The 26,889-nt window shown below is 47.7% G+C and overlaps 1 protein-coding gene across 1 annotated transcript in view; it reads left to right on the top strand.

The window, feature by feature from the left end:
• Positions 1 to 8,030: 8,030 nt before the first annotated feature.
• The window catches only part of BRINP1 (BMP/retinoic acid inducible neural specific 1), an 88,158-nt gene continuing 69,299 nt past the window's right edge, over positions 8,031 to 26,889 (top strand). The window contains exon 1 of the mRNA XM_041406677.1: positions 8,031 to 8,256. The gene's annotated coding sequence lies outside the window, so the exon portion shown is untranslated. The remainder of the gene's footprint in view (positions 8,257 to 26,889) is intronic.

Below are 26,889 nucleotides of genomic sequence, written 5' to 3'. Positions count from 1 at the left end.
GTTGTAACATTGCCCATAAATACCTCAATATTTGGCTGCATTTGTGCTTTTATGTTGTGTGGGCAAAAAAAAAAAAAACAATCAAAAACTGGGTGGGCAACTGCAGTTAGCTCAGTCTGGCTTCCAGGTGGAAGTTACACAAACACAAATAATCCTGACAAGAGTATTAGATCTGTAATTTATCTCTTGTATTACACAGATGCAAGGAGAAGTGAGGAGGAGTAATGTGAGTCCCTTGAGAATATGTGTCTATCAGCAGCAGCAGAACTAAAAATAGATCCCAGGTGTCCAAGTTGGTCCTGAACATTTTATACAATAGATCACTGCCTCCAGAGGTGAGCTGGGTGATTTTCCTCAGGAAACATTGCAAGAGTTAAATGCTGACTGGCTGGGAGGGAATTGGTCTATAACAAACAGGGAAAGAAATGTTTATTCCTGGAGAAGGTGTCACAAGCGTAAGAAGAGCTTGAAAACAAGAACTGAGCACGACAAAAAGAAACACTTGACAGCCACAGCCCTTTCAGCTGCCTTGAGTGTGCAGAATTCATTGCTGGCAGAGACTGAGCTCAGGGTATGAGTCTACTGGGACACTGGGGATGACAATGCTCTCCAGGGGACATCTGGGCTGGTTCAGAGCTGGCAAGGGCAAATGGATACCCAGAGGAGAAAACAGAGGGAAAAAGAACCTCTAGGATTCCCCAGACTTGAATTTCTGCCTAATGTTTAACCCACAGAGAATGAAGTGATGGGTATAGAAATCTGAAACCTGCTGGTACTAGGGCCGATCTGGGCAGCAGGAAGTGAAGAAGGATTGAGGGAAAGTTCCTTGTTAGGAATATCCCCATTTCCATGGAAAGGCAGCAGCTGAGTTCAGGACTGCTCAGGGAGAGGTGTGCACACACAGAGTACATAGCAGTGTTTGCTTTGGGAAGCATCCAAATAAAATAAAAGAACTGGAGTTTTTATACTCTCTCTTCAACATGCTGCTTGGGAAACAGTGCCATAAAAGCTGCATCTAAACACCTGTGTTCCATACAAAGATCTTGGTCCTAGACACCTGGATGGGGTACACACACCACGGCTCCTGCTTGGTTTACCTGACCATGTTTCTGTAAATAGATTCCTGAATATTTTGATTTGTCCTTTCCTGCTCTGGCCACTAACCAGAACAGCCCGAGGGGCTGCGTTTATGCAGAGTTTTTTGTGAAGCACTTTCAACACAGTTCCTGAAAATCGATGGCATCACTTTGTCTTAACCAGATAAAAAGTCCCTATTGAAGGTGAGAAATAATATTGCTCAAGGCATGTGGTTACTGTGAGGTAACAACAGCTCCACTTCTCAGGGTGCTGGAATGCACCAGCCATCAACCTGGTGACTCACTGCATACCTGAGGCAAAATGCACTTATCTCAGAGTAGCAGCACGCTCTCAGACATGGCATTCCTCACTGATTCAGATTTTCTCCCAAATAAATAACAAATAATACCCAGTGGTGGGGAAGGGAAAAAAAAAAGAAAAAAGTTACTTTTTATTATTCTCATGGCATTCCTCACTGATTCAGATTTTCTCCCAAATAAATAACAAATAACACCCAGTGGTGGGGAAAAAAAAAAAAAAAAAAAAAAAAAAAAAAAAAAAAAAAAAGTTACTTTTTATTATTCTACCCTGTATGTTCAATACTTGCCAGGTATATTGGTTCAAAGGGTGATGGTCTATTCTGACCTGGACTTCTGTTGTTGAAAAAAGTGCATTTAGGTTGCATGAATCTGTTGGAACATGCTGGACTCCCATCCTGGATATTTGAACCTTAGGCTCCAGAAAACATAATTTCCCTGCTGTGTTGTGTGGCAGAAAGCCAGGTGACTTGGCTGTTATTTATAATCTGGGGGAAAAAAGACAAAGCCACCCTTTCCAGAGGCTGAAAACAACAATCCAGGGAGAAAAAGACAAAGCCACCCTTTCCAGATGCTGAAAACAACATCCCAGACAGTTACATTGGATCAGATCAATTGAACAGTCATGCAGTGGCAGTGGGATGTGTGTTTGTGGCATGGTTTGGATTTCTCCTGGGGGTGGTACCATTATTCCATGCTCACATCCAATGTAGGGCCTTCCCTGCTGGATGGGGAAATCAAGAACAGAAGCACTGACCTTCTCACTCTCATCAGAATTAGCTCAGACTCTGGATGACAGTGGCTCTTGTGCAACTCTTTTAATCAAGGGAAACCCTCTTTTTCTCATGCCTGCTTCATAATAACCATGCCTCTTGCTTTGCCATCTCCTTGGCAGTAGATTTTATGGGGGCTCTGTGAGATATGAAACAGTTACAAGAACACCGAAATGTTGGAGTGAGGAATAAGAAAAAAAATCCACTGAACATTCTAGTCCCTGCATTTGACTGCACATGGGTTTCATAAGCCAACCTTTTTTTTTTTTTTTTTTTTTTGAGTGGTCTGAAGTGCTGAGTGATTGCAGATAGAGGCAGAGTGAGGCTTGAAGCCTTCTGTGCAGCTCATGATGGGCTGGGAGTTACAAGTAGTTCCCTTTTGAAAGTCCTAGTCCAAGTTCAGAAGGAAACTAAACTGCAGGTGATGAATACTGATGACTTGTGCTTGGTCCCACACAATAGCAACAATAGTGAATATGAAAGACTGCTAATAAAGAATATGGATTTGTGCCTAAATGGGAAAATCAGCAGATATAAGCTCTAAAGGAAAGTATTCAAATCCTCTGGCTTCATCCTTCTAAAATTTAGGAATTCATCTAAGCACTGATTTGGTTCCCTTTAGAGTCAACACAGAGACAATTTCAGAAGGAAATTCAAGCCATGTCAAAGACACTGTCTAAGATAACAGGAAGATTACACCTGTAGAGTTAAAATTACCACTTTCTGTTAACTGCAGAGAATGTTTAGATGAATACCTGAGACCAAATGTCTGGCCTGTTATAATTCCCCATGAATCCAATGGATCAAATCATTAATTTGTATCATCTGGTCTTGGCCAGGAGCTGTCATATCGATGACAGGTGAGAAACAGTCTTTGGAGCTGGGAAACAACCAATTCTCATTGCTCTTTCTGCCCACTATATTTTCCTAGATTTGACCTCAGAGTGGTCACTGCCTTATTTTAAACTTCAATGAAAGGCACATCATTATTACTTCTTTCTCACAAGACATCTGCTAAGAAGCAGACTAGCAGGAAAAATATAATGAAAGCTAATTAGAAAGCTGGATCTCATGAAATTGAAAATATAATACTGCAACCCCAGAAGGTCATGGTGGTCAGAACAAGTGTCCTGAAAGGTGGATGCCCAGGACAGCTGAAGTTCAATTCTGAAGTTATGGCATTTCTGCCTTTGTTAGTTCAAACCTGGAAAGGGATTTTTCCAAATGGATACATTTGGGATATGTTAATGTAGGAACAATGCAGAGATGAGAAAGCACCTATTTGGAAAGATGAGTGAGTTCAGAATTTTTAAGGTATCTAAGAATTGCACTGAGACTGATTATTCAGTTTAATGCAGGGGAACTAGAAACTCCTGTTAGGAAAAAAAGCCCAAACATTTCCCAACTGCTTCTTCCCACTCTGTTGGGACCTGCCTGCATTTTGTCTTGGGCAGGGATTGGGGCAGCCTTTCCCCAGCCACTGCATAAGATTCAACTTAAACCTTTAATTCTGCATTTGGGGGTGATGGAAACAGGCTCTGCATGCTCCTTGCCTCTTGGCCTCACCCTTGAGCCCATTCACAGCCTTCTTGCTGCTATCCATTAGAACAGCCTGGTAGAGCCCTCTGTGTCACCCATCCTGCCTGGGGAACACTGGGACACTCCTCCAGGTGTTCAGGGATGCCAGCAGCAGGTGGATCTGGTTGGTGCACAGGATATCTCTGCAGCCAGCACAAAGCACAGTCTGGGTAAGATCTCTGCTTGCTGTGATATTGTTTGCAGAGGAAAAAGAGGAAATATATTTCACAAGAGAGTGGGAGAGCACCAGAATATCAATACAATGCTCACAAAGCAAGTTTAATCCATTTTTAGCCTGTAATAAACAATGAAGTCTGTGAAACCTTGACAAGAATACATTGTGCATCCTCAAGGAGGACAACACAACAGGATATGTGGGAAAGAAAAGTTTGCCTGTAGCATGAGAAGAACACAGAGTGGAGTCTGAATATCTTCACCAGCTCATGGGACTCTGGAGTGAGCTTTGCTGCAGAATCACAAACAGAAATGAAGAATTCACTGTGTGCAGCTGGCACATACAGCTCCTTTTGCAAGAGATAATAATGGCACTTTGGGCTGGCCTGTTTGGGGTAGAGTGAATTTCCCTCCTAGCAGCTCAAAGGATCCTGTTGTAGGTCTGTGACCAAAATGTTTTTTGTAAACACACTGATCATTTTGATAATGAACATCTTGCTTAGCAACAAAAAGGGGAAAAAGAGAATTTAGTTAGATTAGTCATCTTTTGTTTGAGATGCAGCTGGGTATTGGTCTACCTGTGGGACATGGTGAGTGGTTGCCTTTGTCTCACTTCTTTTGTTTTCTTTTAGTCATCTTCTACTGCTTCCATTTTGAAATTTTTTTCTCTTGATCATCAAATTTTCTTGCTTTTATTTGCCCTTTCCTCTTCCCCCAGGCCCCTGGAGTGCAGGCTGGAGGGCAGTCAGGGGATGACTGTGCTGTGTTGGGCTGAACACTGGGGTTAACCCACACCCACAGCACACCTGGAACACACCGTGGAAACCTCTTTGTCCGTCATTGTGGCAGCTGTTAAGTGATCAACATGGACACTCCTCTAGTTCCATGTGATTTCTTCCTGAACTTCTAATAAGGAGTCCAAATAACTGTTTCCCCATCATCATGACTACCATAAATTTTTGTTTCCCAGTTGCATGCAAATTGGAGACTCTCTTTTCACCCCATGTGTTGTGAATTTCTGTTCTTCTTCATATGCTCCGCTGATGGACTGGTTTCTATTTTCATCATGGGAACAATATTATACTTCAAAGAAGTCCAAACATTGCTTTTAAGACATCTGTGGAAAGAAGAGTGAAAAAAAGTGAGGGCTGGATGTGCTAAAATTGTTAAAAGCTCAAAAAAAAAATTCCTTACTGGAAGAAGAAATAGAAATCCTTGTTCAATGGAGCTTTGCTGATTTGGGTGAAGATCGAGGCTTTGTTCATTGTAGGGAGAAGGTGAGTTGAAATACTCAAGACTAAAAAGAAGAGACCACTGAAAAGAGAAAGCTACTGAAGTGAAATAATTTTGTTTTTAAAAATGGCATCCAGAAACCTTATCTTTGACACATAAGAACAGACACATAGCCAAATATGCTGTAACCTGCTTAGGTTTCCAAAGCAGCAAATTAAACCAGTGGACTATGCAGTGAGTGTCCATTCAGATGAGCAAAGCTCATTGAACACAACAATACTGTAAGAGAACATGTTGAATACTCAATGCACCAAATAATCCGCTTTCGATACAGAGACAGTCACAGCTTTGGGAATGAGGCAGGAGCGGTGGTTGTGTGACTGGAGGGGGGGAGACGGGGAAAACATTCTGGACTGGAAAAGCATAAGCAAAACTACTCTTTTTACATTGTTTTATGTTTTCTTCTACTTATATTTTTAATATATTGATAGAAAATCTTATTTCTGGGCAGGACATCTGCCCCAGGAGTTGGTTGACTTGGACTTTCTGGATGGAAGTGTTACTTCATAGAGAGTTTTTATCAAAGAATTACAGAATCATGGAATACTCTGAGTTGGAAGGAACCCACCAAGCTCCTGGCCCTGCACACACACCCCAACAATCCCACCCTGTCACTGTGAGTGTTATCCAAGCACTCCTTCAGTTCCAGCAGCCTTGGGGCTTTGCCCATTCCCTGGAGAGCCTGGGCAGTGCCCAGCACCCTCTGGGACAAGAACCTTTCCCTGATATCCAACCTAACCCTCCCCTGACACAGCTGCAGCCCTTGGGTGATGAAATGTTCCATAGGTCTGTGAGACCTTTGGGTGCCTCAAGAGAATCATCTCACTTGCTGTCTCTCTCTCCCTCTTCACAGGAATATGAAATATCATTCAGGGTGGTGCCAAACCCTGCTAGACCAAATCACAGAAACCTTCTCAGGCATAGTGAGGAAAGACACCCAGAACTGCTGCATTGGTTGAGTTGGCAAATCCCATGTGGCTGCACTGCAGCTTCATGGAGCCTTTGCTTTAATTTCAAACAGCCTCATGCAGGACACAAGGCTTCCCCTTCTACTTCTGGTAAATGCCAAGAGCATCAATGAAAAAACACACTGATGATAACCCCAAGTGCCATTTATTTGTTTAAACAAGGGCTTTGACCTTGTTTATATGCTCTATGTAAGACCTGGTTCCTGAATTTTCCCTGCTGTGGAGTTTCCTCTGTGGCCTTGCACCAGGGGAATCTGTGAGAATCATTTCAGTCTTTTGGTTGAGCCAGTGTGACAGAATCCAAGGTGGCTCACTAGGAAGTGTGCTTTGTGGCTGAGCAGTCCCTTGGAAAAAGGCACAACTCAGGAGATTTTGGTTGATTGGGAGATTTGGGTACGCTGCCATTGACATAAGCTGAGCTTCAGCCCTGTCAGAGCAGTGTGGAGTTAACAAAACAGCTTCTAATTCTGCTTAGGAAAGATTTGCTGAAGATTTAGCTTAAGACAATGTTCTGTAGCCACAGGGGATGGGTGAGAGAAGGACAGAGTGTCCTTGCAGGCCAGAGGAGGGCTTGTCCTTGCAGGAAGGAGGGCATCTCCCATTGCCCTCCTTGCCCACATACCCTGCACGGGGTGGCTGATCTTTTCCCCGCTGTCAGCATCGCCCAGCCCAGCCCAGCCCCACCACTGCCTAGGGGTAGTGTCTGGCAGCCTCGGGGTCCCTGTCTGGAAGCCTCACATCAGAGCTTTGTTAAGCTCTGCCCCTACCCTGGGCTGCCTTTGCTGGCCTGCTGAGGTTTATCTGGGTGGGTCATGCCCTTGAATCAGCCCCATCTCCATTCCTCATCCCAAGCCATCCCCAAGCCCAGCGGTGGGACTTTCAGCTGGGGGGCACAGCCGGGCCGGGAGAGCAGCCGGCTGCATCCTGAGTTAGTTCAGCTCGGCCCTGCTCGCCTCAGCTCAGCCTGGCTCAGCCCGGCTCGGCCCGGCTCAGCCTGGCTTAGAGCGGCCCAGCTCATCTCGACTATGCTCAGCTCATCCCGGCTCAACTCATCCCGGTTCGGCTCGGCCCGGCTCGGCTCAGCCCGGCTCGGCTCAGCTCAGCTCGGCTCGGCTCAGCGCCCCTCTCCCGGCACGGCCGGCGCTGTCCGCGGTGCTGAACCGCGCCCGCCCGGCGGGGATGGGGAGCGGCTCGGCCCCGGCCCAGCTCCCCCAGGAGAGCCGGGATCCCCGGAGCGCGGCCCGGAGCTCTCCCATCCTGCTCTCCCACCAGCCGGGAGCTCTCCGGGTCCGGGAGGAGAAAATTGAAGGCGTGGGAGTATAAAAGCCCCCAAAAATTAAATAGATGGGGGTCTTCCTGGAATGGCAGCCGGCCCCACCGCAGCCTCCTCCCCAAATCCCCTCGATCCCCCCTCGGCGGACAAGTTTCAACCCCGCCCGCAGCCCCATCCCGCGGCCCTTCCCGGTCTCACCCTCCCTTCCCACGGGCCAGGCTCCGTCTGGCCGGAGCTTAAGCCCCTCCTTTTTGCCCCCGGCCCCTCCCCTTCTCTAATTATGTACAAAACACTTCTTAGAATAAAATGGCCAAGCTGGGGCTCCGCCTTGCTTTCCTCTTCCCCATTCATCCTCTCTAGCCCGCTCCAAGCCCCTCCCCCGGTGACAAGCCCAGCCTCTCGCTTCCCTCCTGGAGCTCTTTTCATTTTTATTTCTAACCCCCTCTCCATTCTCCCTGCTGCCTCTGCTCTTTCCCCCGATGGCTACGAACTGAGCAGCAGAAGAGAGGGGGGGGCACAGGAAGGGGGGGAAAAAGGCAAGAAAAAGGAAAAGGAAGAAAGGGAGAAGCGGATTTTTTTTTTTTCCTTGCCTCTGCCCTTAATGCCCGCGATCTGGATCAAGGAAGGGGATTTTCTGTCTGAGCATGAAAAGGACTGCTAGAGCCCCAGGATTTTCACGCCTGCAGTATCAGCCCCGCACCCAGTATGCGAGCTGGACAGAGAAGCTCTCCCACAAGTTCCTACCGAGCCGAATAAAACCCACGGGCGAGCCGATCTCCGCCACAGAGGGACATTAGCATCAGGTAAGGCGAGCGCTGCGCTGCGGCTGCGGCGCTGCCCCTGCCCGGGGCCGGCTCCCCCGTCCTGCCCGCGTTGTGTAACAGCCCCTGCGCCCCCCCTGCCCGCACCCCCGCCCCGGGCTGACCAGGGGCATGGATGGCCAGGTCCCGCAGCTCCGCCAGCCGTTCTGCACGCGTGGTGCTGGGCGAGGGGCCGAGATTCGCGCACTGGGAAGGATGGGAGCGCTGCTTTTTACCGGGGCAGCCCCCGCGGAGGATGGCCGGCAGTTGGGGTTCAGCCCCGGCCGCTGGGCTGGCGGCGAGGCGGGGTGGCGCTGGGGGTGGGAGGCAGCCAGGATCCATCTGTATTCCGGAGTATCGATACATCCCGGAGCAGGGGGGGACCGTCCCCGAGGAGATGGTGTCATCTCCACTTAATCCGCTGCTCCGCTTTCGCAAGTGACAAGCAAATCGCGGAGGAAAAGGAAAGTCTGTCGCCTCGAATCCCACACTGGGCTGATTGCCTCCACTTCCAGCGGGGATGGGAGACAGCGGCAGAGCCGGGGGAGGGTAGGCATGGCGGGGAGCTGCACCCCGCGGTGCTGGAGATGGGTTTTCCCCACATTCATTTCCCCGTTTGGTGCTGCTTGTGAGGCTGGTGTGGAGCATAACTTTGCCTTTTCCCAGTCCTTGTGGAATGGCGGGACGGAGGGCATCTCCATGCCATTGCATCATCCCCAGGGTCCAGCACAGGCTGGGTCTAAAGCCCCAGAGACCACCTGGAGAGAGGAGGGGGGTTATAGGTGTGTGTGTTTTGGCTTTGGAGCGTTCCCCCGTGCTGGTACCAGAGCGTGGGGAAGGGGAGGAGGTGTCACTTGGATGCAGTCTCCTCTTCATAGAGGGAACCCAGCAGCAGATGAAATGCTGGCAGAACTGGTGTTTGAATTTAGCCGTGTGATTGACATCTGCACTAGGCAGGATAGAAGGGTCCTTCATGCTTTACTCTGGCTGCTCATCTGGCTGCATAATAATAATGTGTTCATGGCAGTAAATCTGCTTTCCCAGGAGTTGTAAAGAAGTATTTGGGAGACAGTGAAAGGAGGAGGGAGCGAGTGAAGAGGAGATGTGGCTTTGGTGTAAGGAACATGAAAGGCTTTTGAAAAAAAAAAATCCTTATAAAGGAAAAATATCGATCTGCTCTGCTTGCGAGTAGCAGACAGACAGCCCTGGACTATCTCCCTCCCACACACCCCAGACAAGCCACCGTGGTCTCCCTGGAGCATGTACACGCCAAGCACAGCCAGCACATGCTGTGGAGCTCACAGCCCACCCCAGGCTCAGACACAGCACCTCGGGCTCGCTCTGCCGTGGAGGCAAACCCCTCTCCAAGCTCTGCGGCCCCGCAGCTCCTGCACGCTCAGCCACACAGGTGGGATCCACACACCCTGAACGGGCAGAAATAGCTGCATTGATATTCTTATTATGTAAATCAAACCTTCAGAAGTTCACATGAGCACACACATGCTGTCTTCTTTGCAGGGCTCGCAGTAGGTGGTTTGTTCCTCCAGTGTAGCTTTCTCTCTTGTAGTTGGCTCCAAGCATTGATTTGGGGTTTGTCTGACTCCAAAGCCCTTTACAACTCAGCAGAAAACCCTCTACATTTGGTGTGTCTATGTTTGTTTTATGGCTCTTTGCAGATTCCCAGGACTCGGGAATGATTTCACTACTGGAAAGGCAGATGAGCAGCAGACAGGGAAGCAGGGAAATGGCTGGGGGAGCAGTGGCATTTCCATACTCATCATGCCTTCTCTGATCAAGAGCTGGAGTCTGAGAGTATGGGAAGAGCTCTGCTGGAGTTACATAGCTTTTAAATGTGTGTGAGTGTGTGTGAGCAGAGCCACGCACACATCTATGGCTAAAACACACAATGCAAGGCTCCACTTCAGTCTTACCCTGGTTCAGAGAAAAACCCTCCCATCCTCAGGGGACAGATACTCCCTTTGCATGCCCCTTTGATCAGAAACGACAGAGCGGGCACAGAGGAGATGATGTCACTGGTGTTAGAGGTGTTTAACATCCCCCTCTGACCTTCCTTCTCTTCCCCTCATTCCATAGGGCCTAGTGAGGAGACAAGCCTCCAAGAGCAGGAATATAATGAGGCTGACCAAAGTCTGTGTTAAAACTTTGGAGAGGAGGAATATACGGTGAATTGGCTTGGTTTAGGTAAAATGTGTCCCAAAAGAAATGGCATGGGATTTGTCTCTGTTCCCTCCTAACCACCACTGTTTACTACGTTGCAAGTATGTGTAAGGCGGATGCTAAACACTCCGTGGGAATGGGTCTGCCAGCAGACAATAGTCATTGTTGTGTGTGTGACAGAAATAGTTCAAAGGCAAATCCTCCCATCTTTGCGCAGGCAGGAGCCCCACCACCTTCTCCAGGTGCATTGCTCAGGAGAGCATGGCAGGAACTGACTCCAGAACCAGGAATCTGCACCCAGCTCCCTGCCCACCTCCAGGAGTGGATAGGGATTTCTAGTCTTTACCCAGGACTGGGTATTTACAGCTGATGCAGAGATGTTGAGAAAGCAGGAAAAAATTGATCAGGGAGGGCTGGGAAAAATTGCTGAAGAACATAAATGAGGGTGAAGAACACCCAAGCACCATGAGACACGGCGTTTGAGGGTGGGAAATCAGGGAGGGAAAGGAAACACACCCTGCTCAGTCCCGTTCAGCCCGGGTCAGCCCAGCTCGGCCCTGCTCAGTCCGGCTCAGCCTGATTCAGCTCGGTTCAGCCCCGCTGAGCCCCGTTTAGCCCAGCTCAACCCCGTTCAGTCCCGTTCAGCCCGGCTTAACTCCGTTCAGCCCGGCTCAACCCCGTTCAGCCCCGCTCAGCCCCGTTCAGCCCGTGCAGCCCGGCTCAGCCCCGTTCAGCCCGGCTCAGCCCCGTTCAGCCCCGTTCAGCCCCGTTCAGCCCGGCTCAGCCCCGTTCAGCCCGGCTCAGCCCCGTTCAGCCCCGTTCAGCCCTGCTCAGCCCGGCTCAGCCCCGTTCAGCCCCGTTCAGCCCGGCTCAGCCCCGTTCAGCCCGGCTCAGCCCCGTTGAGCCCGGCTCAGCCCGGCTGCGCCAGGGCAGCGGGCGGGCGGTGCCGCCGGGCCCCAGGAGGGGGCGCTGTGGCTCCACGCAGCGCCGGGCGCGGAGCGGGGCTCGCCCGCACCCCTGCCCGCATCATCCGTGCCCGCATCAGCCGTGCCCGCAGCACCATCCAGCCCTGCCCGCATCATCCGTGCCCGCATCATCCGTGCCCACATCACCATCCATCCGTGCCCGCATCATCCTTGCCCGCAGCACCATCCATCCGTGCCCGCAGCACCATCCATCCCTGCCTGCATCACCAGCCCTGCCCGCATCACTATCCGTGCCCGCCCTCACCCCTGCCAGCATCATCCCTGCCCGCATTCCCCGGCAGCATCCCCTGCCCGCACCCCTGCCCGAATTCCTGTCCTCACCCCTGCCTGCATTCCCCGGCATACAGTCATCCTCGTCTGCATCCCTTCCCGCATCCCTGCCCGCATCCCTTCTCACATCCCTGCTTGCATCCCTGCCCTCAGCCCTGCCTGTATCCCTGCCCGCATCCTCGCCCGCCTCCCCCGCCCCCGTTCCCAGCCGCGGATAAGGCGGAGGGGCCGGCGGTGGGCGCTCGGTGCCGGCGGGGCTCTGCTCCCGGAGCCCAGGTGCGGCTGGACGGGTGCGGGCCGTGTCCTCCCGCTGCGGAGCAGAGCCTGCGGGGAGCCGGCCCGGTGCGAGCAGGGATCGTTCACCCGGTGATGAAATGCAGCTACTTCTGGGACAGAGCCCAGCAGCTTTTCCGTGCCAGCAAATACTACAGGGGAAGTGAAAAATCACTTCATGCATTGGAAGTGCAGAGATGAACTTAGTGAGGCAGAATATAAATTACCCAGACCGAGGAAGCTTGTGCCCAGTTGTTTGATTTACACCATCCTGCTTGCAAAAGTATCATGAGATTTTTAACAACTGTAAGGACCTTGGCCCATTTCCTTCCAGCCACATAGAGCAGCTTTTCAGAAAGGGAGAATATCCACACACACAGATATGGCCTCTAAACAGATCCATGGACTGGGGACTGGTCCTGCCGTTCTCCCTCTCCCCTGGAAGATGGCTGCCAGAGCAGGATGCCAAGTTAGGGAATGGTGCTGAGCTGAGTCAGGGTAAAATATCTCCTCCCGGCAATACGTGTACTCCAGAGTGTTCGCCAAGTTAGGGAATGGTGCTGAGCTGAGTCAGGGTAAAATTCTCCTCCCGGCAATGTGTGTACTCCAGAGTGTTTTTGGATGCCAGGGAAGGTTTTCCCCTGCCTGCTGTGCCTCTGCATGGCCATGGCCAGCTGATGTGCTGGGCCTGGAGCACGTCTGGCCAGGGCTGCAGAGGGCTTGTGGCTGCAGGTGGTGTGGAAAAGAGAAATGTTAATAAGGAGAGAGACCTGGGGAAACAAAGTGGATATACCTACCAGGTACTTTTGTCTGGAGAGAGGATGGGCAGAGATGGACCAGATAAATGAGGTGACATTCCCAGGGCTTGGAGTAGGCACAGGACAGCTGTTGCTGGCTTGATGAGCTAAGCTATGCAGTGCCAGGGAAGGAAAAGTCCTGACTAGTGGGAGGGAGGAATGGGAGAAAGAGCAGAAATCAGAGGAGCAGCTGATTTAGAGTGAGCTGAAGGCTATTGAAGGACTTAAGTTTATTTCAGGAATGCTGGATCACATCCCAAGTGGAGGTGGCATAAACTGGGTATATGAACATGTAATTTTGGAAAGAAAACAAGAGTCAGGCACAGGATTCCCCTGAACCTGGGCTGGGGAGTTTAACACAACATTTACAGCCCCCTGCTTGGGGTGTTGTTTTCCTGCAGCCTTGAGGCAGGACCTGCAAGCAGCTTCACAGGAGAAAGATGCTTATTTGTTTTTGCTATTTGTTCTTCTGAAGTCATGTGTTCTACATCCATTTTATTGTTGCCTGCACGGCGCAGCTGGCAGAGCTCAGCTCGGCACGGAGCTGCTGCTGTGCCTGCTGCAGGGCTGGCTGAGTGGGACCCACGGTGGCACCCGTGGAGGTGGCAGGTTTCTGGGTGTTGACATAGCCTTCCCCAGTGCTTGAACTCTCACACATGTGATTCCTGGCTCCTGTTCCAGAAAAACAACCAGTTGCACTGCTGATGGATCACCTCTTCCAGTGGCAATAGGAATAACAGTAAGTCATAGAGGAGTGAATAATCTAGAGAGGGTCACCTGCAGAGGAGGATGGAGTGAGTTGCCTTTGCCAGACACACGCTGTTGTTCACTGATGGAAATGCTGGGCAGAGGTAGAAACTGACATGCCAGAAGCACCAGCAGAGCTTTGCAGCCCTAGAACTATTCTCTGTGTGCATGTGTGTTAGCAGTGGGCACTATTTGGTGGAGTATTTCCATCACAAAGACATCTTCCCTCCCAGACAGTCGTGAATTACAGCAAAGTCAGCTCAGAGCTGACACACCAAGCTTGCAAACCAAGCTATGAGAGGTTCTCACACATAAGAGAAGCTCCAGAAAACCAACGAAACCCCAACAATTTGCTTCAGGACTTTTGGTTGGATATCAAAAGAGAATATAGGAGTAGAGGGAGCTCTCCCTCCCGTCCATTCTCCATACTCCCAATTTCCAGAAGAGTAGCTCCAGATCCTGTAGTCTTTTCATGCCTGGGACCTGTCTCATTTCTGTCCTGACAGGAAGTACATCCTTTACCCATATTTAGAGAAGATACATCCTGAAACCTATGACAGGTCTTCTTACAGCCTGGACTTTAATACCTTTGCATATTACAGCTGGAATATGTTGTACAGCAAGTTCCTGTGAAAGCTCGCAGCCTCTTGTTGTAAATCACTGCAGCCTGTCGAAGCCAGGGCTGTTAACTGGCTCTGTGGTGAGTGAGGATCTCTTTCTTAGGCTTTGATTTAGAGTGTGATTTAGAACCTGGCCTGTGCTCTGGACTCCACTGTGTCCATCATGGTTTTGGATGCAGCTTTGGCCAGAAGTCCTGAGTCGGCACAACTGATCCCATTTAGCCATTTCTTTGCCCTGCCCTAGCTGTGTGTGTGGCTGTCAGATACATTGCTAACACTGGAGACCTCTGTGGTAATTTATCCTCGCAGCTTAGATGCTGACTTGCTAAGTAGGTGGAAGACAAGTAGGGTGAGCTTTAAAACCATCACTTCATGCAGGCAGCGCTTTCCAGGTGAGGCCATGGGACCAGAAAAATAAATAAAAGGAATTTGTGGAAAATTACAAAGCAACTCAAACTAACCGGGGAAGAATGAACAGAAATGAGCTGTGACCCCAGGGAGGAGGCTGGGGATTCAGAGCAGGCAGGAGAACCAGAATGAGCAGGTGTGAATCCTTAGCTGGACTTCTGGGATCAGTGGAACAGACACCAGCAAGGCAGGACGCGGGTGCTGGAGCAGCCGGGCTGCTCTTGGCGCGTGGCTGCTCTTCAGGCAGGTACAGATGGTGAGCGGGTAAGCAGAGCCCTCAGACATATGCTGGGGTACATATGTGGCTCTGGGTCCCTCCTGGCTCAGACCACCTTCCTGCCTGGAACAGGAATGTTATTCCAGCCATTTCCCACACTGCTCTGTGCTGAGCGAGGTTTGCAGTCAGAATCAAAGGCGTGTTTTGAGGGAGCAGCGAGAGCTCAGGAGGTACAAGCTGAGACCGAAGAATGCCTAAGAAATACTGAGAAAGTCAAAGGGAAGAACTAACAAAGACAGCACAGTGTTTGTGCTAAAATTGTGAACAGAGAGAAGAAAGCAGCAACAAGGATCCCTATAACATAGCCTTAAGACGAGCAGCTATTTCTAGAATTGCTTATTGTCATGTCGTACAAATTCAGAGTTGCTTCTGCAAAACAACTCCAGGCTTTGCTGTTTTATGTTGGAGAATGTTGATAATGTATTTATCTGCCATTTCCACTCTCCTAAAAGAGAACTGTAAAGTATTTGAAAATGATGGACCATGTTTTAGGCCAGTGAATAGATAAATCTGGTCAACCAGGGAAAAGAGACCAGTTAGGATTTTCCCACAATATTTACCTAAAGTAGCCAAAAAGTGGAAATTCAAGTTTAGAAATATTTAGATAAAACCCTTTTTGTACAATTAGAGATACATGTGCATCAATCCTTTTTGCTTTTTGGGGGAAGAGTTAAGGTGAAAAGACTGATTGGAGCTGGAAGTGTTGCTCAGGGAATTTGCTGGAGGATGAGGGATGAAGGAGGGATCTATTTTGCTGATGGGGTTGGATTGGGCCTTGTTAAGACTGGAAAAAACTGAGAAGTGTTCTAACCACAACAGTAGGACACTAAAGGGATCAGAAATACATGGATGAGCGCTGCCACTCCTGGGATGACCTTTCAGCTGTGTGGGGATGTGCAAAGTCAGTGATTGTCTGAGCACTGTCATCTGCAGTGCCAGATGGAATATCCTGTGTGTGACTATTTCTTTATTGATTCCTTTCATGCTTTGTGTTTTCATAGCATTCTGCAGTAATGGAGTAAGTTACGAGTTATCTGTGGAAGTATTTTTTGGAGGGGGTTTAGATCTACTACCACATAATTTCTTTGGGTGTCTCCCAGCTTTCTATGAGAAAGAGAAGGGGTGAATAACCATATCTCAGTTTTCTCCTCTCTTTGTGACTGGATAGAGGTCAAAATCACTCCTCTTTCTCAAAGGCCTTGCTGCTGCAGGATCTGTCACTGAGTTCTCAGATATTGCTCAAAGTTTATCAAACACAGACTTTTTTTTCATACCTGGGCTCAATTGCCACCGACCCAGAACAATCAGAACCACAAAGAGCCTGATCCTGCAACTGGAATCACACAGGCAAATTTTTAATTACAGCCCCATGGACATAATGAAGCTGATTTCCAAGACCAAAGCCTAAGCAACAGCAAATCCATACACACGCTGAGTGCAGAGTGAATCATGTTTATGGTTCATCAGTATGCAGCTTCTTTGTTCCAAAATGCTGGTCAGGAAGGCAGAAGAAATATTCCCTGGGATATTATAAAGACTAACATATCATCAGAGGGAGAATCAATGGAGATTGATGGCAAATTAGATGGACACTTGAGACATTAAAAGGAAGGATGGAAAATAGAAGTGATATTATAATTGAACCATATTAATACATTTTAAATTGCTTTACAAATATTAACAAGTTAAATAAGGGAAGCCTGGAAATTATAGTTCATGTAGTCTGGGAAAGCTGGGAGTGAGGAGGGACAGTCGGGTTCCAGTACAAAGGTAAATGAAGGTTAAAATGAAACGTGATCAGAAGTATTTTAACACTTTGATGACAGAAGAACAAGGGGACACATCAAAATTAAAGGGCACAACTTTTAAAGCAAATTAAAATGAAATAGTCCTTTCTTCAGTGTATAGTGAAGGCACACAATGCCCTGCTGCAGGATGTCGCTGAGATGAAAGTCCGGATGGATTTGAAGTGTAAAAGGCTACATAACTTTGTAGCAATTAATAGCATTTGCAGCCCTGCAATCTGGGACAATGGTAATCAGGTCTCAGGCTTCAAAGCAAAGGATGACCATCTTCTGGGGTCAGGAAGGACATTTTTTCTCTGCATAAAAAGAACATAATATGGTTGGCCAGGTAATGTGACTGCCTATGGTCGATCCTGCTGGAAGCTAAGTCAGCAAGAGATTAGCAAATTGCTTCTGTGGGTGCTGGATTAAGGTATTATAAAAAGGTTTTCATCAATGCCAGACAGAATATCAATCCAGCAATCTCTTCTTCTGTGTCAACTCCCACAAAAGTAATTTCAGTGATTAGAATAGATATTGAAGTGGGACGTGAAACGGGTGGTTACAGTCAGCAGCAGTGACCCTGAGCTGCACAGCTCAGTTTCCTCTATCAGCACCAGCATCTGCAGGATGGCTCAAAGCTGGGATGAGCCTGGAGTCTCCCAGCATCAGGTTCTGTAGGGATACAAGCTCCCTGTGCCCAAGAGCCTGCTGCCTGGACAGAGGAGGAGGAGAAGAAACAGCGAATGCAGTCACCTCTGCTCAGTACCAGAGGAAAAGCAGCACAAGGCTTGGAGAACAATTCAGATCCTCTCAGTAGAAGCATTTCAGTTTGCAATCTTGCCTTGACAGATTTTGAAAGTAGTTGGTGGCAAAAGGTAACAGGACATTATAGAAAACAGGACCTTAAATACTGCCATGGGATATGGGGAACATTTGGAAAATCAGCCTGCAAGGTGTTTGTAAGATGTCATCTTAAAGAATCTGCCCAAGCTGATGAAGGGGTCTGTGACAGAGACAAGTGGGTGCATGAAATCCTGAGACTTAACCAAAGCAGCTTGGTGGGAGTGACAGGACAGAGATCAGCTATGGAGCCGTGTCCTCTCCCCATATTTTCCCCACAGTCCCATCCTCCTGAGGGTACCAGGGTGAGTCCCTGTGTCTGCCTTGTACTGGGCACAGTCCTGCTCAATCATCACCATGCTGCTGGGTGGGAAGAGGAATGTGCCTTTCTCCATAACTTTCCTCTCCCATCAGCCATTCTGTTCCTGTTGCTGGAGACAGAGGTTAGGTGAAGGGAAACAAGGCTGTTGAGTACAGACAGGGAAGTTCAGCTTCAGCAGGTGACACTTGCTGAGGGCCACTTCTGCAGTAGCCATGAGCATCTCTGGGTGAACAGAGAAAAAACTGTTCTCCCATGGTCAGGTAATAAAGCAGTGCTGCCTTCAGAAATGTGGGAAGGATGGGCAGGTGGTGTCTGTGAGGAACATCAATATCTTTATATCAATATCAGTATCAATAGATGGGATAAAGTTCTGACAGCTGTGTGGCGGGGAGGAAGGAGGGGGCAGCTGGTGCTGCAAACACAAAGTTCGCTGGTGGGACAGGTGTGAATGCTCAGACAAATTGCCACATCGGGAGAAACGATTCCTTTGTTTCCTGGATGGTAAAAAAAGAGAGAGAGAGATGTGAGTGGCAGGTGCAAATCTGCCAGTGAGGTGTTGTGGAAGTGTGATGGTTATTGTGCTCATGGCCTGGGCTGGGAAGGATGGATGAGGGAGTTTTTGTTCCGCAAAATTCACCATAAAGATGCATGCATGTAAAAAAAAAAAAATAGCTGTAAGGTAGGACTGCAATTTACCTGCATTATTGGAAGATTGATTTCTGATGAAATGAGCAGAGAAAGGAGGGGAATAAAATTTTATGGATAGCAAGAATGAGGATCAGAGGTCTAAAATGGCAGCTGTTAGTATTCTTGAAGGATTGGTTCAAATGAGACTGCAGAAACCAGTGCAAGCTTCTGATTTCCAACCATCTGCATTTAGGAAAGAGAGGGAGAGCAGCAGGCTGGCCTCGGTGCAATTCTGCTGGATTTCCCCCGAGAATCAGAATCATCCCTGCATTTCAAGTTCCTGAAAGCCTTAAAACACTGACAAGGCTGAAAGGTGAGGTGAGGGTCGGAAGCGAGAAGGGCTGACAGGAATAAGTAGATTGTAGTCTGGGCTGGATAATTCAGGGATCTGTAATAAAACTGCCCAGTGACAGATAGTGAATAAAAGACTACAGGTATATTATGGTTTACGGAGCACAGGACAGATGTGTCTCTAAGGAGGATGAGATAAGGAGAGGAAGGCAGCAGTGGCTGCTTTGGGATGCAGCAGCACTGTGTGAATTAAGCAGTGCTGTAGTGAGATAGTTCAATCATGGTGCTGTCACTGATATGTTATATATGACCTTGAGCAGGTCACTTAGGCTGGGAGCTTTGCAGAAGAGCTTTTTAAATGTATGTGTTTCCATGCACAGGAGCTGAATCCCTTCAGTGCTGTGGCTCTGAGCCCCAGCTCACAGAGCGGATGGGAACTACCCAGGGAACTTGGATCCAAGTTTGGCATGAGGGAAAATCGGGGTTTTTTAAAGAATTCAGCAACCCCTGTCCTCAGGAAATAGAATCCCCCAAAGACTGGTAGTCAGCTATGCTGACTCTTTACATTTCAATTGCTGGGCAAAAGCAGTGCTGGTTTGCCTCTCTCTCCCCTTCACCCCAGTAAAATGGCTCCTTCTTCAGAAATCTGGTCTGAATTAATCTCTCTCCTCATTGCCTAAGATCACTGGCAGAGCTGGCCTTTTACTGGAATAGATAAGGGAAGAACACACTAATTGCATCTGTTTGCCTCCCTTGCACACAGAAATGAGTATTTTACATACACAGTATATAAAATGAAGTTTGCAAGTGCACACACACACAGAGACGTGTGCATTGTGCTTTAAGAATGCTGAATCAAGGCTGCTGTTTAATAATAACATTTTTCCCAACTTCAGCATTTGCAGTAAATAGCAATTAATGATAAAGCTGCCTGCATTAAATAGAACAGCAAAAGAGGCTGATGGGTCCTTCCTACCAGTGGATCCTCCTGCAGTGCTTCTCATTACTTTGTTAAGTTTGAAGACAGAGATTGTGTCCGTGGCTGCACTTTTTTTCCTCACTGCTGCTCCTCTGAGGCAGCTCTTCTGTAAAGCCTTGACAAGGGTGAAGTGCAGTCCCCAAACCCTCGTGTGTCACATCACAGCGACACGCCTTTGATGCTGGGGCATGACCTTCCCTCGGGTGCAGTGGCAGTGGTGGATGGAAGGGCTGGGGACAAACACACTCTGCTGCCCTTGCACAGCTCTGGTCTCCAGAACTCCATCAGGAACGTTTGGACTCGGGAAAAGGAAATCAACAGGAGAGCTGAGACACACTCTGGATTTTATTTTTAGGTGTGAGTTTAAAATTCCAGGCACTTGAAGGGCTATCAGGACTGATTCCCAGCTCAATAATGCAGTATTTTTGTGTTCAGAGACTCAGGATGCATTTTCCGTGCCCCACAAGCAGAGCGTTGAAGCGTGCAGCATCTGCTGGGACAGTGCTGCAGGACTGTGGAAGATGACAATAAACCACTGGAGGATTTGTGCTTGCTTATATTGCCCAAAACTGATGTTAATTAAGCAAAATATACCCAGAACTGGGTTACTTCTGAGGGGAAGCTTGTTTTCTCCTCCTGGAGAAACTCCAAGAGCAAACTAATACAGGGAGCTGAGATCTTTGGCAATGTGGAAACATCCAGAGATATTTAGATGCTGAATTCCTACACACATACCTAATTTTCTTCAAATCCTCTGCATGCAGGGATTGAGCAGGTGCTGCTTCCCTGAATACCTCCAGGACCAAGACTGCTGTGAGCAGGGTCCTGTGCTGGATCTTTTGGATCTGTCAGCAGCCCTCAGACCCTCAGGCGATGAAAGAAAAATGGGTGCAGACACTGCCTGAGGAGCAGGATCCCTGGAATAGGCTGTGCTTGTGTCTCATTGTGAGTGCTCTTCAGGGGTTTGCATGTGGGATGGAGGGAGCTCTGCTGGTTTTTTTTGTTTTTTTTTTTTAGGGGTGGGGGGGTTTTTTTGTTTTTTTGGTTGTTTTTTTTTTTGGCTTGATGTCACAGGTACTTGGACATCACATGTTCCAATTTTCTGTAGGGACTTTTTGCCATTTGGTTCTGTGGTGATTGAAAAAAAAAAAAAAAAAAGGAAAACCAGGAGAAGTGAAAAGGAAAAATTCAGAAAAAAAACTAGTGAAAAAGGATGGTGTCACTGTCTTAAAATAAACCAGCAGCATATGGCAATTTCTAATGGAAAAAGTAAATTCACTCTCAGATTATTTCCTGGGAACTTTTCACTCATTTTTGATACAGGGCTTTGCTCATCTATTTTGCTGTAAATCTAATTATTTCATTTTAGGTTCTCTGTTGAATGCAGGTTTAGACTAGAAGACAGCAAAGGACTCTGAAAGTCACCAGCTTAAGGAACTCAGAGAAACTTAGCCTTGCTGAGATCCCTCATGTTGTTACGAAGATCTGGCAGACAGTTATTAAAATTCCTGGTAGGAATAGGTGAATAATGATTTCTTTTATTTTTTTTCCTCCATCAGTTTGGTTCTGGAAGAAAAAATGAAGGGAAAAATTACTTTTAGGTATTCAAATATAATTAGTGTAGCAGGGGAAGAATGAAAAAAGATTTTATATTTGAGACTAAAATGAAAAGAGAGTAAAAAATAATTTCAAAACTTGAATTTTGTATAAATGAATAACCTTTTTTTTTTCCATAACTGTATTATTTCACTTTTGGTCGGTTTTGTTTTTTTTAACATTTCCTTCTAGATCCACTTTATAGAAATCTTATCATGAAGCATTTACATTAAGAAATAATGCAGTCATGTACTTTGATTATTTTAATTTTTTCCCATCCCACTTTTTGACAGTAACTATGTAATGAATTCAATCTGAATTAATAAACATTGGCAGACAATCCCCAAGCACTTTTCTGAGCCTAATTTTAGGATGTGTTAAAAACAATGTCTCGCATCCTTTAGTGCCTATGATTGCAGTTTCCTTTCTGCTGCACACAGTTAAAGACAATTCCTACCTCAAATAACAGATACTCAAAGGGTCCAAAGTGATGGGAGATAAAAGGAGACAATAAAAAGATTTGTCTGAAGTCAAAGTAAATCAGGAGCAGAGCCATGTAGAGGAGAGTATGGTCTTGACTTCATTCCCTGATTTCTCACCAGCCTGAGGATTAATTATAAATCTCTTTCTCACCCATTAGATTTGTCTCATACTCCTTCTACTCCTGCACTTTCTCATTCACACCTTCAAGTCTTTGCTACTCTTCCTTTAATCCAACTTTCCTGACTCTCCAGTTTTTACACGCTTTCCTCTTTTCTCCTCTGCTCCTCCTGGAGAAGATTGCTAACGAAGTGGCAAGTGTTAATAACGTGTCTTGGCTGTGCCTGCTGTGATGGAGAAAGGAGGAGCAAGGTGGGTGAAGGAAAGCTGCAAAGAAGGAGGAACAGGATGATCTGAGCTGATTTCAGGCTCTGGATGAAGGTGCAGGAAGGCAGAGGAAGCCCCTGCACGCTCAGAAACCTCCTTGCAATGGAAGCAGAGTCTGAGCTGAATGTCTCAGGAGAACATTAACATATCTGCAAGGTGGGACTTGTCTCCTCTGGGATACAGGGGCCAAAGCAAAGACTTCCAGGACTGGAGATGGGTAAGGGAACCAGCAGACCCCTGCCCTGTGCTGTGACAGGAGCTCGGACCAGGGCACCCTGCACCTGATTTGTGTGGCTGGGTTTGTGCACAGGGATGTGGGGCGCTGGAGGAACATCAGCCGTGGATGTGCAATCCAGTGAGACTGGGGTGATGGTGCTCCCTGTGCTGGCCGTGCTGGCAGGGGTCCCCATCTGCTCCGGGCCACAGGGCCCCCCTGAGCCCGGGGTGTCACCACATCCCTGCCAGCCTCCTGCAGGATCCCTGTTTGTCACTGCAGCCTCTGCCGTGTGGTCCCTGGGAAAATCTGGGCAGAACCTGTGGGTTTAGGGGACTCAGGTATTTAAGGGGGACATAGGAGAGCCCCTGTTTTGGGCTGGCAGCTGCAGCTGCTTGAGGAGCATAGGCTAAGCCCACAACAGCTGGTGGGGACAAACTGTGTTGGTCCTGTGGGAACAAAGATGTTGTCTAGTCTGCAGGAGGAGGGACAAAACAAAAGTGTGCATTAGAGGGAAGTTTCCTTGAGCTGCTCTGATCTGAGAATATTATACCAGGAATAAAATGTCCAAGAATAGCTGTCTGTCTTTGTAAACAATCACATAAGCCATGATAGATAACTTCAGGCTATGTCTTCATGAGCCCAGCAGACTCTAAATACTCTTCTTTCTTTGGAAGCTCCTTCCCAACACCTTTGATTTCACAGGGATAAGCCAGCTGTATTCCTGTTCTGCATTTAATTTAACACTTATACAAAATTATGTATCTAGCCAGCTATTTATTATCTAATTCGATGTCTGTAGTTGAGGAAAGACTATTTATCCTTTCCCACAGCAGTATCTCTTTCTCTGGCAGCTCTGACTAGCTGCTAGGTGCCCTGGGGAATGTCAAAGCAGAATTAATTAATCATGACCAGCCACGGAGGTATTTTTCAGATTTGGATTTGGCCAGCTGATTGCACAGGATCTTTCTGGGAGTTGGGCTGTTGAAGACACAAATGTGACACTCGCTCTGGATTGCTTTCAAAGTCACTTTGGGAAGCTGCAGAGGCATGCAGGATCCATCCAGGGTGAGGAGTTCTAGCGGGAGAATGTGTGCTGGCTGGTGGAGGGGACTGCTCACTCCCTTTGGCAGGACACCATGCCAGGGAAGCTTTAAGGTACCACTCAGCAGGTCCTGTCCTTCCCCCAGCCCACAAAGGTGTGAATCTCTCAGCATTCCCGTGGAAGTCTTGTAGGTATTCATTCTGAATGTCTCCCTTGGAGCAGGAGGAGCTGTGATGGCACCTGGCACTTGCCAAACTGGAAGTCACCCCTGGGCCTGCCCATGAGTGATGGCAACGCCGGCCAACTGCACAGGCTGTGCTGAAACTGCACTGTTTGTTTTACAAATAGCTCTCGGTTCTTCCAGACCTTCTTGCCTCCCTTTGTAGAGCCTGGTTGAGCATGTGCTGCTTTTCCTGGTCAGTGATCTCCTCCTGGCACTGAGGAAAGGTCAAGTGTCCATGCCAGTTCTTTTGGATCTGTCAGCAGCCCGCTGACCCTCAGGCGATGAAGGGCTTGCTGTGATTTGCAGTGTCTGGCACAGATGGGCAATATCTCCCTGCAGGGGCATTCCTCCTTTCCAAAGACACTCCACAGTGTAACTTGGACTAATGAAGCATTTCCCTCAAGGACTCTTCCAGGGGGTAACTCCCTGCTCAGTTGTACTGTTGCTGTCAGAGGGATGGGGCTCCAATACTACAGATGTGCTGATGACAAGGGGTAAGGTCAACTTTCAAGAAAATTACCCACAGTTTTCAAAATTGATCATCCTCAAGCCTCCTTTCCTGCCTTTGACTTGTTCCACTGGTGCCTAACACAGAGACAAATTGAGGCACTTTGCTCCTTCCCTACCCCAGAGATGAGGCCATGAGCACAGAACCATCAGCTGGGATGGGATGGAGCCATTTGTGGGGCAGGGAGGTGGAAACATCAGCTTTTAATGGAAGTCTCAGACTCCAGCAGTGCTCACTATTACCAAGAGCTGTAATCCATAGTGACAGGCCAGCTGGAGCACGAGGACACTTCCAGGCAGATCTGCATTCAGAAGTGCTCTCCCAGCAGCTGCGTGGGGGAATTCAGATTTTCAACTATGGAGCCTGGTGTACCAGGCATGTCCCGCTCAGAGGAAAGGCAGAAAAGCCCCTCTTCCACTGTAAATAAATCTCCAGAAGTTGGGGATGCTTCTTTTTATTCCCACTGCTCTCCCTGGGAGAGGTGGTGAGGACTGATCCCTCTCTCCCAGGGTGCTGAGCCTTCCTTAGGAAGGAGCAGCCCTTGGTGTGTATTGGGACTCCTTTAACCCTGCCGAAAGGGAGGAGAAAGGTCGTGCATGGCCACAGTCTGCTCTCTCTCCATCCCCATCCCACACAGCCTGGCTGGGGTCCTGCCTCTCTCCATGCTCAAAATGGGCTCTGTGTCCTCCTCTGTCTCTTACCCAGCCTGTGGCTGCTCAGGGGACCTCAGGGACATTTTCCTCCCTGCAATGAGGAATGGATGCAGTTGCCTTGATGCAGGCTCAGCTCCTCGCCCTCCCTTTTGTCTCTTGCTTTGCCCCTCTTTTCAACCCACTTTCCCCACCACCTGCACAGACGTGGCAGCAGAAATTCACAAATTCACAGGGAGTGATTCCCCTCTGCTACGTGCAGGGGAGCAGAAATGTGGTTTCAAATAAGGAAAAAAAAATCAAGTAGACTTCCAAGAAGGAGGTGGAATACATCTTTTAAAAGTACGTAAGTGGTTTGGAAGACAGAGGTCCCAGGAGGTCAATGGTATTCAGACTTTTAAATCCCTTATGCTCATGAAAACATTGCATAAAAATTCCACTCTGGGAAAATCTGCATCTTCTTCCTCTTCTATTTTTTTTTTTCCATTAACAAGTAAAGGAGTTGGTTTTCTGGTGTGCAGAAGGGAGAGGAGCTGTACTTTGCTGTCATTGAGCTAACAGAGCTGCTTGGAAAATGGACAATTTCCTTGGGAAATTCTTGTCTTTTGATATGTGGTGGTTTTTTTATAAACTTCAGTATGAAGGAGAACCATGATCCCACAAGGCTCTTATGACCTAAAAATTTAAAAGCAATAATAATTTGAGATCATTGATATCTTCTGTTCCTTAGTGCTGAAGCACTAAGATGCTGTGGGAAATATTTAGCATTGTATGATAATACATAAAACAAACAGCATTATGCAATGCATAATGTATTCTAAACATATATCAATACAATACACAATATGTAAAAATGTCAAAACACATTAATTGAAACAATACAAAAAACAATGTGTTTATTTCCTCAAAATTAAACATTTCAATATGACTGAAATGAAGAGAAAAAATCAAACGGATTTGTTTTGACACTTTAAATGTGAAAAAAGTTTGTCAAAATTGACGTTCCCATGCAACATTTCAATTTTGAAGGAGCTGCATTTTCCTGCGAAAAACTGTTCTGTCAAAATTTTTTGACCAGCTCTACTTAGAGTCTATCCAAACAGACAAGCATCACAGCCAAGACTCTCAAACGCTCCAGGTGGTCAGGAGATGGATTAAGCACAGAGCAGAACAGTCTCAGAGAAGGAAATAAATAAAGCTCCCAGCTAGAGGTGGCCTCAAATGTGGGTAAAAAAAGGGCTGCAATATTTGAGATGCTCAGACCTGGATGGTGTTGAACTTTAATCCTAGAAAGGACTGAATTCCTCCAGTTTTTAATTTTTTTAGCATATCTGTGTTGCAGGACTGGTGCACTGATGGGAGAGGGTGTTTGTGATGCCAGTGCAGATCCTCAAGATCCTCTGAGATTTTCTAGTTCTTGGCTTTGGCTGGAGTCAGGCTGGTACCAGCCTTCTGTGCTTGACAGATTAATACTGGTAAGGATGAGATGGCTTTATTTTCCACATATCCTTCTGTCCCAGTGGAAATCCCAGGCTTAGGGCTCGGGGGATAGGTGGAAATGCAGTGCTGCAGGTAGATTGGCTCTGGGATTCAGGGCTGCTGAGAACAGCTTTGGGTAGGAGTTCTCCCACCTTCATGATACACAGATTTTAAATCTTCTCATTATATAAATGCAGTTCCAGGTTAATGTGAGTTTCTAATTTAATACGCTGTTCCAAATTAAGAGTTAATATGGTATTTGATTATCTTTTTGCAATGAGATCCAACCCAAGGCTCATTGACTTCAATAGACTTTGCAGGAGAACCTGCAATGGCAGAGCCTGCACTCCAGATTTCCTGCACTCCAGATTTCTGACTTCTGCTGCAGAACAGCAAGAAATGCTGTTATTTGGGGCTAATACTCATTCTAGCTCACTTTTCTAGCCTGAATTGAAGTGCAGTGCATCTAACTTCTCCTCTGTGGGTGGCAGGGCTGCAGAAGGGGCTGACCCTGGGTGTTTCCAGACTGAGCAGTGCCCTGCATACCTCGACCAGTGATTTGTGTAACTCACCTCTAAGTCATCCCCCAGGC

Source organism: Onychostruthus taczanowskii, unplaced genomic scaffold, assembly GCF_017590055.1.
Source record: "Onychostruthus taczanowskii isolate IOZ18803 unplaced genomic scaffold, ASM1759005v1 scaffold25, whole genome shotgun sequence".
NCBI lineage: Eukaryota > Metazoa > Chordata > Aves > Passeriformes > Passeridae > Onychostruthus > Onychostruthus taczanowskii.
The sequence above is the reverse complement of the archived record's forward strand: the minus strand, read 5'-3'. Positions and strand labels throughout refer to the sequence as shown.